Below are 15954 nucleotides of genomic sequence, written 5' to 3'. Positions count from 1 at the left end.
AAGCTCATTTCCTCCTGCACCTGGACCAGTCTGGACTTCCTCCATCCCCTCCTTGACCCTCAGAGTGCATCCCACTGATCAATGAGAAAAAGAAATCTAAAGAAAAGAGCTGAGCAGAATCAATAGATAAAGTAACACTATGATAGGCGGATGTAAGTGAATGTATGGGTGTCTTATTTGTCCCCTCAAGGAAGTTGATGCCTGGTGATTAAATGTAATTTGTAACTCCTTTGACAAAAAAGAAATGGATGCATTAGGATGTGCTTTAAGTGTGTTTGATACCTTAATGTTTAATAATCAACTCATAAAATGTTTTGCAAAGTACACAATTCATAACTCTTTTAGAACTCCCACAATTACCCTAATAATTTTCTGTAGCGTAAGGCAAAATGCAATTCATTATGTTATGCACTTCTGCCAGCTAGTAGAATAGTCTTATGTTTTGTATTTTTATATTGTTATTTTATTTATTTTAACAATATATACCAATAATAACCAATTATAATATATTCCACAATGTGATAATTCTGAGAATAAGGACTTTTGTAGCAACAGAAATAAAACAATTTTAAAAAAAACTTATTTGCAACCATAATAACTAATCACAAAAGAATAGGTATGTTGCCACTGTACTCTCTTTAATAAAACCAGCAGATATTAAATCAAAACAGAGAGAATGCATGGCCACGCGAACAGAATCCCATCCACTCTACTTAAAAACTCCAGATCCATGTTTTGAGAGTTCTTGGCTGATGACCGAGAAGTCTCTTTACCTGGATAGTGCTCCAATGTATCACTCCGCAGGGTCAGTGAGACTTTTTTTTCATAACATGTATTACGCGATCTGACCCAAAACGCTGCAATTTACATATATTTGTATTTGTGCCTTTGCATAAGCTCATTTTTTTATAAATGGTTTATTCCTCCTGGACCATTATTTTATCTAATACGTGTAATTTAACATTTTATTGGACCTATTTCCGCGCCTAACGTTGACAGGCAGTGCTTAGGTCTCTCCTAAACATGGCCACCATGATGGAGTAAATGCTTCAACTTTAAATTTCACATTTTCAGAAGAAAACTTAATTTTCTGTATTCTAACAGGAATGTTCCAACGGAAGAAATTATGTCAAACATAATCCATATGAAATATTTGAAGAAAGTTTCTTGTTGGATTTAATACTGGTTTAAGTTGGCTGGAAGCTGGAAAGGAAAAAAAAAGAATTGCATCAATTCCGTAAGCGTTTTCTTTTCTCTCGATAGTTTTAAAGCTTTAACAAACCTTTTGTGGGAATTTACAAGTTGTGGATGTATCAGTATTGCAATCATTTTACTGTGAAGAATTCAAGAAGCGATTGGGATGTATAATATCATTTTGATGCGTTTTCCAGTGGAAAATGAATCTTGGTGGTCGAAAGGAGAGTAGAAACGTTAATGTTAACTGGTTGTCGTACTTTTATAAGCCAAGAACCGAAGAATACATAAAGGAATATATCAGTTCATGTATGGTTTTGAGGCGCCGAAATTGCACCGGTCGTTTCCCCATATTTTTGAATTGGTGGAAGATCGAGTCAACGATCACCCCCCTTCCCCACCCCACTTATAATAAAGGAAAGTATTACATTTCTCATATGGCTTTAAAAGTCATGAAGGAAATCCATCTACACTTCTAGGGTTTAAAAGGTAAGTTGTAATGTATATCTCGACATTTTACTCATAGTTTTGTTTCTTGCGCAGCGAGAACCAGCCACCTTCAAGATTTCCGTGTGGCCACTCATGTCACGGTAGTGTAGAGCGCTCGGTTTCTGTTATTATGTCGATGCTAATATATGGCCTCTTACGGCTTAAATTCAACTTAATTTCACTTTTAATATGATACTTTAACGCTATGGTTAGGCTACTCACGCAAGAAGAAGCAATCAATATCAGTGTTTGGCAGGGTTATGACTATCAACTAATGATGCGGTCAAAAACTTATTTTGTGTGCGTGTGTTTACAGAGCTTTGAACAACATACGTTCAACCCCAATGCCCACTCTTGAACTGTACAAATGGGTTTTGACATAAGCAGATCACAGAGCCTGGACGTTTTAAACCAGAGGTCTCAAACGCTAGTCCAGTATATTCGGTGTACAGGCATTCATTCACCCTTTCAGTAACACATCTGACTTTACAAATGATGGCCCAGACTGAAGATGCATGTTAGGATGACTATTTGAATCAGGTCAGGCTGGAATAAATCCCTGATCACCCAGTAACGTTGGGTCTCCAGGACCTAAATTGGAGAACCACACATTTTGTATGGCTATTGGTATGACATGAGGTGAGCTCAGTGTTTTTGTTATAACCATGAATTACAGTATCTTTCCTCAATAACTATGCACAACTCTTGGTGTGACTTTAAAGCCAACACTGCTTGCACGTCCTTCCATTGACAACCAAGGAATCCAGTTGCTGTTATATGTCTCATTTAATTTTGAAGGATATTTGTCGCTGGACCACAGCGTTATGTGAGACGCTAAAGAGCCAAGGACAGGAAAATGTTACGAGAAGCTATGTGCATCATGTTGTTCAGTGAATGAAGATTGAGACTGAATGCTGTAGGCGGGTATGAGTGGAGGGAAGTGCAGAAAGAGAGGCCGATGACCGTGTCAGAAATGGAGGACGTTGTCAAGGAAAACATGACAGGAATCTTTGATTTATTGGAGAAGTGGTAGTTGAGAACATCAGTCGTCACTTTGAATCTTCAGAACAGTGTTGTCAGTGTTCCAGGTGCGATGCCGTTGTCATTCAAATGTTAGATGTCTGGTTTGGACATGTTAACTTAACGTCATGTGTGAATGTAGACAGAGTTTATGGCTACTGTTTCAGGAACTCTGAGAAATGTTTTATTGGATTTAGATTAAGCCTAGACCTGGACTAAAAAGTTGTTTCAATTGAGACTAGGCTTAATCTGTGTTTGGGAAACGGACCCTGAAGCTTGTATAAATCTTGTGAAAGAATGAGCGGATCCTTGAATATAGGACATAGAATGGGTCAATTCATCTCCATCAGTCTGAAACATGTCATGGTCCTGTAGTGCTTACAAAGAACCTAGCGAAGATGAGTGTTGCCAAAAAAGTCAATCCTCCCTCAAAGGATGGGTCTCACCACCCCACTTGTAATGCGTTTAATATTTGTTTTGGAGACCTTGCACATTAAAGCACAGCCATTGGGCTACATAGTTGAAGTGTTGGTTTTTAGCAACAACTCAATGATGTCTGCAGAAAGAATGGGGTGCGAGCTATGACATGACACATTGACTTTGGGGGAAAAATGTATTTCTGTTATTGAACTACAGTAAGTGAAGTGGATTTACACCCGGAAACAGAATTTCATCATGGGTCCCTGGTCTCTACTACAGAGAAATGCATAATTAGGGATATGAACGTCATTCTCTTCATGGTGATGTATCCTAAATAGGTATAAATATGCAATATCCTCCTTTGCATATTTGGGTATTATTCTACAAACTGGCTAATATTTTATTGAGCTCTGCCCCCAAAACCAGACGAAATTTGGTTGGTCCGTACTGGACCAAATCTGAACCATAGACGTCTATGTTTAACAAGTTTTGACCTCAAAGTACAGCACAGTAGAGCTCAGTGGAGTACAACACAGAACAGTAGTTCAGTACATTAGTGTACTCAACTCTATTGTGCTCTACTGTACTTTTCTTTAATGTGCTTAACCTACAGTTGAAGTCGGAAGTTTACATACAGCTTAGCCAAATACATTTAAACTCAGTTTTTCACAATTCCTGACATTTAATCCTAGTAAAAATTCCCTGTCTTATGTCAGTTAGGATCACCACTTTATTTTAAGAATGTGAAATGTCAGAATAATAGTAGAGTGATTTATTTCAGCTTTTATTTCTTTCATCACATTCCCAGTTGGTCAGAAGTTTACATACACTAAATTAGTATTTATTAGCATTGCCTTTAAATTGTTTAACTTGGGTCAAATGTTTTGGGTAGCCTTCCACAAGGTTCCCACAATAAGTTGGGTGAATTTTGGCCCATTCCTCCTGACAGAGCTGGTGTAACTGAGTCAGGTTTGTGGGCCTCCTTGCTCGCACACGCTTTTTCAGTTCTGCCCAAAATGTTTCAATGGGATTGAGGTCAGGGCTTTGTGATGGCCACTCCAATACCTTGACTTTGTTGTTTTTAAGCCATTTTGCCACAACTTTGGAGGTACGCTTGGGGTCATTGTTCATTTGGAAGACCCATTTGCGACCAAGCTTTAACTTCCTGACTGCTGTCTTGAGATGTTGCTTCAATATATCCACATCATTTTCCTCCCTCATGAAGCCATCTATTTTGTGAAGTGCACCAGGCCCTCCCCACAACATGATGCTGCCACCCCGTGCTTCAGGTTGGGATGGTGTTCTTCGGCTTGCAAGCATCCCCCTTTTTCCTCCAAACATAACGATGGTCATTATGGCCAAAAGTTCTATTTTTGTTTCCTCAGACCAGAGGACATTTCTCCAAAAAGTACGATCTTTGTCCCCATGTGCAGTTGCAAACCGTAGTCTGGCTTTTTTATGGCGAGTTTGGAGCAGTGGCTTCTTCCTTGCTGAGCGGCCTTTCAGGTTATGTCGATATCGGACTCGTTTTATTGTGGATGTAGATACTTTTGTACCCGTTTCCTCCAGCATCTTCACAAGGTCCTTTGCTGTTGTTCTGGGATGGATTTGCACTTTTCGCACCAAAGTACGTTCATCTCTAGGAGACAGAACACGTCTCTTTCCTGAGCGGTATGACGGCTGCATTGTCCCATGGTGTTTATACTTGCGTACTATTGTTTGTACAGATAAATGTGGTACCTTCAGGCGTTTGGAAATTGCTCCCAAGGATGAACCAGACTTGTGGAGGTCTAAAAAAATTTTTTTTCTGAGGTCTTGGCCGATTTCTTTTGATTTTCCCATGATGTCAAGCAAAGAGGCAATGAGTTTGAAGGTAGGCCTTGTAATACATCCACAGGTACACCTCCAATTGACTCAAATGATGTCAATTAGCCTATCAGAAGCTTTTAAAGCCATGAATTTTCCACGCTGTTAAAAGGCACAGTCAACTTAGTGTATGTAAACATCTGACCCACTGGAATTGTGATACAGTGAATTATAAGTGAAATAATCTGTTTCCAAACAATTGTTGGAAAAATTACTTGTCATGCACAAAGTAGATGTCCTAACCGACTTGCCAAACCTATAGTTTGTTAACAAGAAATTTGTGGAGTGGTTGAAAAACTATTTTTGAATGACTCCAACCTAAATGTATGTAAACGTCCGACTTCAACTGTACGTGTTTCTTTGAGTGAGCTTGTCTGAAGACCAAATGCATTTCTATATTGTATCATTTTGCATACTGCATGGCCTACAATGGTCTACAGAAAGAAATGCACATTTTCTATATATTTGTTCCTATTTCATAAATTAGTTTGATATTTCCCCTACAGTATGGCAGTTCTGAAGATGTTTATTACCACCTAAGAATTATCTTTGTGAAATTTGTATAGGTTTGAAAAACAGGTTTAATGACTCAAACCTAAATGTACGTAAACTTCCGACTTCAACTGTATATATGTGCTCTACTGTGTATTGTGCTGTCCAATCGTGTAAACCCAACTGGTTTGCAGTGGTGGAGGGGTATGCGTTGTATACCCACTTATTTTTCATTGGGCATTATGTATACTCACTTAATCCCCACAATGCTTATCAAAGTAGTGTAGTGGAGGTATAGGCCATATCAATAAATGAGGCTGATGGAACAGATCAGAATGTTTATTTAAAAATAATAAAATGTATATATATCTCAGCGTTAACCTCTATGGGCTAGGTGGCACCAAATCGTCCCACCTACGTAACAGCTGTTGAATCCTGTGGCGCGATTTTCAAAACGTTTGAAATGCTATTACTTCAATTTCTCAAACATATGACTATTTTACAGCTATTTAAAGACAAGACTCTCGTTAATCTAACCACACTGTCCGATTTCAAAAAGGCTTTACAACGAAAGCAAAACATTAGATTATGTCAGCAGAGTACCCAGCCAGAAATAATCAGACACCCATTTTTCAAGCTAGCATATAATGTCACAAAAACCCAAACCACAGCTAAATGCAGCACTAACCTTTGATGATCTTCATCAGATGACACACCTAGGACATTATGTTATACAATACATGCATGTCTGTTCAATCAAGTTCATATTTATATCAAAAAACAGCTTTTTACATTAGCATGTGACGTTCAGAAAAAGCATACCCCCCGCAAACTTCCGGGGAATTTACTAACAATTTACTAAATTACTCACGATAAACGTTCACAAAAAGCATAACAATTATTTTAAGAATTATAGATACAGAACTCCTCTATGCACTCGATATGTCCGATTTTAAAATAGGTTTTCGGATGAAGCACATTTTTGCAATATTCTAAGTACATAGCCCAGCCATCACGGGCTAGCTATTTAGACACCCGGCAAGTTTAGCCTTCATCAAAATCATATTTCCTATAAGAAAAATGGTCTTACCTTTCCTGTTCTTCGTCAGAATGCACTCCCAGGACTTCTACTTCAATAACAAATGTAGGTTTGGTCCCAAATAATCCATCGTTATGTTCCATCAGCGACGTTTTGTTCGTGCGTTCTAGACACTATCAGAATGGTAAATCACGGTCGTGCGCATTTCGTGACAAAAAAATTCTAAATATTCCATTACTGTACTTCGAAGCATGTCAACCGCTGTTTAAAATCAATTTTTATGCAATTTATCTCGTAGAAAAGCGATAATATTCCGACCGGGAATCTGCGTGTCTGTAAACTGAGGGAAAAACAGAAAGACGGGGGCGGGGCAGGTCACGCGCCTAAGCCTTTGTCCTCTGATAGACCACTTAGCAAAAGCTCTCGTGTGTTTCAGCCAGGGCTTTGAATTACGTCATTCCTGTTTATCCCGGGCTCTGAGACCCCATTGGAGACGTGGGAAGTGTCACGTAACAGCAGAGATCCTGAGTTTTTGGAAGAGATGTCAAAGAAAGCAAATAAATGGTCAAACAGGCCACTTCCTGTAAAGGAATCTCTCAGGTTTTTGCCTGCCAAATGAGTTCTGTTATACTCACAGACACCATTTAAACAGTTTTAGAAACTTTAGGGTGTTTTCTATCCATATATAATAAGTATATGCATATTCTAGTTACTGGGTAGGATTAGTAACCAGATTAAATCGGGTACGTTTTTTTATCCGGCCGTGTAAATACTGCCCCCGAGCCCCAACAGGTTACAAGACATGTCCTCACTGTCAACTGCGTTTATTTTCAGTGAACTTAACATGTATAAATATTTGTATGAACATAAGATTCAACAACTGAGACATAAACCGAACAAGTTCCACAGACGTGATGAACAGAAATTGAATAATGTGTCCCTGTACAAAGGGGGGGCGGGGTCAAAATCAAAATCAGTTCAATCGCAGTGACTGAAATCACGTGAATCTAAATAATTTGACAATTGTGAATAGTAATTTTATGGAAAAAATATTTGATGTTGCCTTTATTTTGGATTATGTGGCTTCAACTTGTTTTGTAGATACTTCCTCTTGACTTTAGGAATCCAATGTATGAGACATTGGATCTCCCCATTTCAAGCACAACGTCTTCATGCTTGTGTGACACCAATGTGGGTCAAATGGGAAATACATTTTTTTTGCCCCCGCCTACCATAGCCCTCCTTGTTAGCTAGCGGTAGACAGTGTCCTTTTCTCCCACCTGCCCTCACCGTCGTTAACAGAACTGCGGGAAAACATTGCCAGAAAGGCGAGGGCAAAGGACACTGTCTACTGGTCGCCCCCGCCTCCCGCTAGCACAGCAGGCGGGAGGCTGGGGAGACACAGTGTGCTAGCTAGTTAGCAACACCATGTGTTAGCTTGCTACCTAGGACACTGTGTCGCCCCCACCTGCTGTTTACCGGAGAGAACCGTGCCCGACAGGCGGAGGCAAAGGACACTGTCTACCGGTTGTCCACGCCTTACAGTGTTGATAACGATCAAGCTAGCTAGCACACAGTGTTGTCCTAGCGTCATGTCTGTTGTGCTAGCTACCTTGATAGTTATCGACACTGTGTGCTAGCTATCTTGCTAGTTAGCATAACTTATTTGGTTGAAATGTTATACATCAAGGGTGGTCAACCATCTTCCAGGATAGTTTATGGGTGTGCAGGCGTTTATTCCAGTCCCCCTCTCACATACCACATTTTAGAAAATAGCTGCTCAATCGGAACTCGATAAACTGGCTCTGATGTATTTTGAGCAGGGCTTGATCAAATGCATATACACCCAGAACTTGTTTTTATATAGTTGCCTAACAGGTATTCTACTTTGGGGGGGTGGTTAAGAGCCTTGCACAATGACAGGAGATGGGATCAAAGAGCAGCCTCCTCGAGTCAATATTACATTATTCATACTTGTTTTTTTATTGTTTTTTTTTATACGTACATAGCAGGGTTTCAGTTAGCTGGTAATAGCCAGCTTTTGGCCGATTTTTGAGAGAAACCGCCTAAATAAAATTGGCGCTGGACAAACAAGAAGAGAAAATTCCAATGCAAAATAATGCTTTTTAGCCTATTGTTGGAAATACATTTGACTGGTCATGCTTATCGGTCTACAGGTTAATTTGCATAATTTAGTGGAATTAAATTGGCACTTGTGTACAGTATATTCGTTATGCATCTTATTTATCACACGGGTACAGCATACAGAAACAGAGCCTTTGTGGAAAATCTGTCAAAGCTCTAGAGCTGCTGTTATAGCATCTCAAACAGCAAATGCATTGGCAACGGAAGCCAGGCTTCATCAGTGCGTCACACACCACTTTGCAATGAACTGGAGGCAGTATGCATTTTGAAAACCTATACTTAATTGTTTGAAAGGTGAAGGGTTTACAGTATATTATGAGGCATGTCTTACCAAAATCAGACCATATCTGTGGAGCCAATTATTTTCTATTTGTTACTCATCATGTTGGTTGAGAAAGTAAATGTGGACAGTTATTCTAACATCAGAATTAGGTAAGAAGGACCGCACATTGTTGCATCCTCGACTTGCATGTTCTGTTTATGATTTACCATAATCTAAATGGGATTTCTGTCATCCTGAGCACCGTGGGTGCACACCCTAATCAGGTTACGCACACTAACAGTAACCCAGGTACATAGAGATGCCGCCAATTGTTGGTAATGGACATTTGGTTAAAAGTCATGAAATTCAATATTTCTAAATGTGTATGAACCTTAATTATTTCTTCACATATTAGTTGCAGCAATGTGCACATGGGGGTAGGCCTATGGGCGATTGTGGGAAAACACTGTTTTAAAATGCACACTGCACATGCGAGCAGTTTCATGGACAGAGATGGAAATATCCTTAGAAAGAGGTGAGATCTAAAGATGCAACAACTATAATGGGTTGCTAATATGGCTAGGATAATGCTTTTGGCTGCTAGACAATGAAAGCATGTTGAAAGAAAACCAATAGAACCGGAGAACAAATAAGGAAGTCTTTATAAAATAATTGCCTCCGTGTTTCTGTGGTGGGATTTTGGCTATAGGCTACTTTGAAGCAAAGTAAGCTATGCCTCATAATATGAAGTAAAACTTCCAGGTTTCAAACAATTAAGGAACAGAAAACATATAATGATGCTATGCTAATGATAGGCCTAACCGTCTTCGTCTTCTGGAAAGGCTTTCCCAAAAACCTTCTTTATTAAATGTTAACTAGCTACAAAGTCAACTATGGCTACCTGGCAGAATGATATCATCATTATTTGCATCAAGCCAGTGGCCATTTGTTTTGCAAACTCCATCTCATGTGCACCATTGAAACACTGCTAACCAAAAAACAGTGGTAGGTGCCTGTGCACTTGAATTAAAGGGTAACTACACCAAAAAAATCAAAGTGTGTTAGTTTTCCCAGACCTCAAGTGTTCTGCTGATGTGGTTTATGCATTATGATCTTGGAACATCCAATGTTGTTTTTCTATTCAAAAGTGACTTTGACAGCATAAATCTGAATAATCTGAATAAAAAGGGAAAAATCTGCCAAAAATGTCTGACTCAGTTGTCAGACTCATTTATCTGTTTCAATAGTTGGCCGGACTGGAAGACCAATATGGGATTTATAATGTTAGGTCATTCAGAGTGTATGTCACTGTTTCTCATAATTTTCACATGGTGCCTTTCCTTCTCCGAGCGGATCGTTCTGGATTTTCTTGGGGTCAATTTAGAGTATACCCGCTTCTCTAGATACCACTGCTGGTTTGAGACTGATTTCCCATTGTAGCCAATTCAGTTGCAGAAATTCAGTTACCAATTTAATCATTTAAAAAAAAAACTAAATTGATATCAGTAATAACACTAATTGATAGGTCTACCGTGTTACTTCTGTGAGCATTCATTATTCTCCTTTCATGATGTAGAGAACTTAGAAAATATCTTAAAGATATGTGGGTTTTTGGCAACTGAATGTCAAGACACAAGACAATGTTTCTTAAACTTACAAAAAAGCAGAACAGTTGTTGATAGTTGGCAGGATTCTTTACTTGATTATTGTTTTGATATATTTCTAATACTTTTAGACTTTTTGTGGTAGATGTTCTTCTTTTCCATAATTGTAACCAGAAATCAAAGCATTTGCTTATTCCTAATTTTTTTGTATGGATAATTGTTGTAAAATGTGAATGTGCCTTAATTTCTAAAATATATAGACTCTTAGCTTTTATTTGACATCCAGTTTGACATGCTTCTATGAACTTAACATGTTGTTCACGTGTCCTTTTACATGGAAATGACTCAGTATTATCTGCGAATAGGCATATTCTGAAGATAATTGCTTGGTAGCTACCCTTAATGGTGAAGTTGGCAAAGTGTCTTCCTTAGGGTGTCAAATTGGTAACTTAAATGTAGGCTATGCAGTGGTTTCCAGCAAGTCTTTGAAATACAAAATTACATCCGTGAAAGCCTTGAGTTTTAAAATGTGCACGCTGGTCTTCCACTCTGAAAAGCTATCGTTTCAAGAGCAGAATGCAAGCGGTGGTGTCAGTGATGGTCGTGCTTGTTAAATTAGCTGAGAGAACTGTCAGCACCCACGTTACTGCTTGCAGGCCCCTCCTACTAATGCTTCCTTGTGCAACCTTTTCTGCATTCAGTAAGAAGAAATGTGAAGTTTGAGGGGCCTGTTTTAAGAGTGCAACGTACAGAACGTTGAGGTAGAACGGTAGGCCTATAGTGTAGAATAGGGGTTCTGGTTAGTAATTCAAAATAGTTAACTTCATTAAGTTTATGTTTGCAATGTTCCTAAAATTGTTTCACCTTGCTGAATACACCCCAGAATGAGTCTTAAGAAATGTGTTTCTCCATTTCAAATGTTTGCCTCTTTTTGTTCAACTAATGCAACACACATCCTGACCATCCTTCAAGACAAATTGACAAACACAACAGATTGTGTTCGATGGGATGATCTAGTTCAAGAGTGAGACATGCAACCTGGCAGACCACACACACACACACACACACATCAAATACATATACAGTACCAGTCAAAAGTTTGGACACCTACTCATTCCAGGGTTTTTCTTTATTTTTACTATTTTCTACATTGTAGAATAATAGTGAAGACATCAAGACTATGAAATAACACATGGAATCATGTAGTAACCAAAAAAGTTTCACAAATCATAATATATTTGAGATTTTTCAAAATCACCTCCCTTTGCCTTGATGACAGCTTTGCACACTCTTGGGATTCTCTCAACCAGCTTCGAGGTAGTCACCTGGAATGCATTTCAATTAACAGGTGTGCCTTGTTAAAAGTTAATTTGTGGAATTTCTTTCCTCCTTAGTGCGTTTTAGCCAATCAGTTGTGTTGTGACAAGGTAGGCGTGGTATACAGAAGATAGCCCTATTTGGTAAAAGACCAAGTCCATATTATGGCAAGAACAGCTCAAATAGACTGTCGTTTCGCTTTGGTTATCATTGCTTTAAGACACGAAGGTCAGTCAATCTGGAAAATTTCAAGAACTTTGAACGTTTCTTCAAGTGCAGTCACAAAACCCATCAAGCGATATGATGAAACTGGCTCTCATGAGCACCGCCACAGGAAAGGAAGACCCAGAGTTACCTCTGCTGCAGAGGATAAGTTCATTAGAGTTACCAGCCTCAGAAATTGCAGCTCAAATAAATGCTTCAGAGTTCAAGTGACACATCTCAACATCATCTGTTCAGAGGAGACTGTCTGAATCAGGCCTTCATGGTTGAATTGCTGCAAAGAAACCACTACTAAAGGACACCAATAATAAGGAGATACTTGCTTTGGCCAAGAAACTCAAGCAATGGACATTAGACCAGTGGAAATCTGTCCTTTTGGTCTGATGGTTCCAAATTTGAGATTTTTGGTTTTTGGTCTTTGTGAGACGCAGAGTAGGTGAACGGATTATCTCCGCATGTGTAGTTCCCACCGTGAGCATGGAGGTGGGGGTGCTTTTCTGGTGACACTGTCAGTGATTTATTTAGAAGGCACACTCAACCAGCATGGCTACCACAGCATTTTGCAGTGATACGCCATCCCATCTGCTTGCACTTAGTGGGACTATCATTTGTTTTTCAACAGGACAATGACCCAACAGGCTTCCAGACTGTGTAAGGGCTATTTGACCAAGAAGGAGAGTGATGGAGTGCTGCATTAGATGACTTGGCCTCCACAATCAGCTGAGCCCTACCCCAATTAAGATGGTTTGGGATGAGTTGGACCGCAGAGTGAAGGAAAAGCAGCCAACAAGTTCTCAGCATATGTTGGAACTCTTTCAAGACACTTGGAAAATTATTCCAGGTGAAGTTGGTTGAGAGAATGCCAAGAGTACATCAAGGCAAAGGGTGGCTACTTTGAAGAATCTCATATGTTATATATTTTGCTTTAACACTTTTGGTTACTATATAATTCAATGTCTTATTTCATAGTTTTGCCATCTTCACTATTATTCTAAAATGTAGAAAATAGTAAAAATAAACTCTTGAATTAGTAGGTGTGTCCAAACTTTCTTCTGGTACTGTACATGAAATACCTATACATCCAAGATGTTAATATTTTTGATTACTTATACAATTTCAAGGGGCTTATTGCCATGATAGGCCTTTATGGTGAGTGATGATTTACGCCAAATGTTTCTTACACTACATCAAATGTTTTACTGAAACAAACTTGTTTTTCATTTAGATTTAATAACATTTTGTCCCCAAGATTGTGGAATATCCTTCTCCCTTTTTGGAATAGATTACTTTCTCTAGCACCGGCCTCTTCTGTAGGCCACATCTACAACACTACCTCAGATAAGATCTGTGCAGACTGAGCCAAGGAGGGACTGAACAAGAGGAACATTCATGTACTCTGATTGGCTGGGAGTCTAGCGAGGGGGAGAAAAGTAGGGAAGAGGGTGTGTTCTGCAATAGCAAACAAGCAGGGCCAGGGCAGCCACATGTCACAAACAACCACATCTGTCCTTAAATGTGGGAACCCATGTTAATACGTTCAGTGATGTCCCAAAGGTCTTGCTGTTGGGGGGGGGGGGGGGGGGTGCGAGTGGGTCTGTGATGTGTCATAGACGTGTACGAACCAACTTCCGTTTCTGGTGCCATAGGCACATAGGCCTATGTTTCAAACAAACCAGCATGCTCATGTCTTAGGGTGTTTGTGGTCTGCCCAGCGACGGTGTGAGGCTGAGCAGCCACTTGGCTTTAGCAGTGCATTCAAAACCTGTTAAAACCCTCGTGTTAAATCAATATTAAAATAAGCACCGGTACATACGCACAGCGGGGCGCCCTCCTATTTCTTCTCTCTCCTCTCTTTCTCATTTTCATTCTCCACCCCAGGATGACTGTGCTGAACTAAATGGCTAAATTAATTTCAGCAGTGCTCAGTAGAGCACGTACAGTGCCTTCAGAAAGTATTTCCACCCATTGAATTTTTCCTCTTGTTGTTGTTGTTACAGCCTGAATTTAAAATGGATTCAATTGAGATTCTTTGTCTCTGGCCTAAACACAATATTTATTTTATTTTTTTAGTAAATTTTTATTAACAGCTGAAATCTCTTCAGTCAATAAGGATTCAACCCCTTTGTTTTGGCAAGCGTAAATAAGTTCAGGTGTAAAAATGTGCTTAATATATCACTTAAGTTGCATGGACTCGCTCTGTGTGCAATAAGTGTTTAACATGATTTTTTTTTTTTAACGACTTCCTCATCTCTGTACCCCACACATTCAATTATCTGTAAGGTCCCTCAGTCGAGCAGTGAATTTCAAACACAGATTCAACCACAAAGACCAGGGAGGTTTTCCAATGCCTTGCAAAGAGGTGTACCTATTGGTAGATGGGTTAAAAGATTGAAAAGCAAAAATTTTGAATATCCCTTTGAGCATGGTGAAGTTAATAATTATGCTTTGGATGGTGTATCAATACACCCAGTCACTACAAAGATACAGGTGTCCTTCCTAACTCAGTTGCCGGAGAGGAAGGAAACCGCTAAGGGATTTCACTGAGGCTGCTGGTGACTTAAACAGTTAAAAAGAAAAATGTATTGGCTGGTTTAGGATAAAACTGTGGACGGATCAATGACACTGTAGTTACTCCACAATACTAAACTAATTGGCAATTGAAAAGAAGGAAGCCTGTACAGAAGAAAAAAATATTCCAAAACATGCATCCTGCTTGCAGCAAGGCACTAAGCAAATACTAAAAAATAAATGTGCCATAGCAATTAACACTTTGTATTCAGGACATAAAGTTATGTTTTGGGGCAAATCTAATACAACACATTACTGATTATCACTGTCCACTATGCTTGAAAATATGGTGGCTGCATCATGTTATAGGTATGCTTATAATCATTGAGGCCGGGGGAGTTTTTCAGGATAAAAAGACACCTGGGAGATGGATTCCTTTCAGCAGGACAAGGCCAAATCTACACTGGAGTTGTGTACCAAGAAGACGGTGGATGCTACAGTTTGGACTTTGATCTACTTGAAATTCTATGGCAAGACCTGAAAAGCGTTGTCTGTGAATGATCAACAGCCAATATGGCAGAGCTTGAACAATTTTGAAAAAGAATAATAGGCAAATGTTGCACAATCCAGGTGTGGAAAGATTTAAGATTTACCCAGAAATACTCACAGCTGTAATCGTTGTCAAAGGTGCTTCTACAAAGTATTAACTTCTCTAGGGCCAGTGGGACGATTTCGTCCCACCTACGTAACAGCCAGTGGAATCCCGTGGCGCGTTATTCAAATACCTTAGAAATGCTATTACTTCAATTTCTCAAACATATGACTATTTTACACCATTTTAAAGACAAGACTCTCGTTAATCTAACCACACTGTCCGATTTCAAAAAGGCTTTACAACGAAAGCAAAACATTAGATTATGTCAGCAGAGTACCCAGCCAGAAATAATCACACCCATTTTTCAAGCTAGCATATAATGTCACATAAACCCAGAACACAGCTAAATGCAGCACTAACCTTTGATGATCTTCATCAGATGACAACCCTAGGACATTATGTTATACAATACATGCATGTTTTGTTCAATCAAATTCATATTTATATCAAAAACCAGCTTTTTACATTAGCATGTGACGTTCAGAACTAGCATACCCCCCGCAAACTTCCGGTGAATTTACAAAAAATGTACTAAATTACTCACGATAAACGTTGACAAAAAGCATAACAATTATTTTAAGAATTATAGATACAGAACTCCTCTATGCACTCTATGTCCGATTTTAAAATAGCTTTTCAGTGAAAGCACATTTTGCAATATTCTAAGTAGATAGCCCGGCATCACAGGGCTAGCTATTTAGACACCCAGCAAGTTTAGCAC

At 39.2% G+C, this 15954-nt stretch overlaps 1 protein-coding gene across 14 annotated transcripts in view; it reads left to right on the top strand.

The window, feature by feature from the left end:
• The first annotated feature begins 790 nt into the window (after positions 1 to 790).
• LOC115150500 (histone-lysine N-methyltransferase 2C) overlaps positions 791 to 15954 on the top strand; it is a 266608-nt gene continuing 251444 nt past the window's right edge. For 13 of the 14 annotated variants that reach the window (XM_029693968.1, XM_029693922.1, XM_029693937.1 and 10 more), the window contains exon 1: positions 791 to 1683. The gene's annotated coding sequence lies outside the window, so the exon portion shown is untranslated. The remainder of the gene's footprint in view (positions 1684 to 15954) is intronic. The other variant, XM_029693877.1, reaches the window with a different exon arrangement.

Source organism: Salmo trutta, chromosome 2 (assembly GCF_901001165.1).
Source record: "Salmo trutta chromosome 2, fSalTru1.1, whole genome shotgun sequence".
In the NCBI taxonomy this organism is placed as follows: domain Eukaryota; kingdom Metazoa; phylum Chordata; class Actinopteri; order Salmoniformes; family Salmonidae; genus Salmo; species Salmo trutta.
Note: the sequence above shows the minus strand (reverse complement) of the source record. Positions and strands in the feature narration are given on the sequence as shown.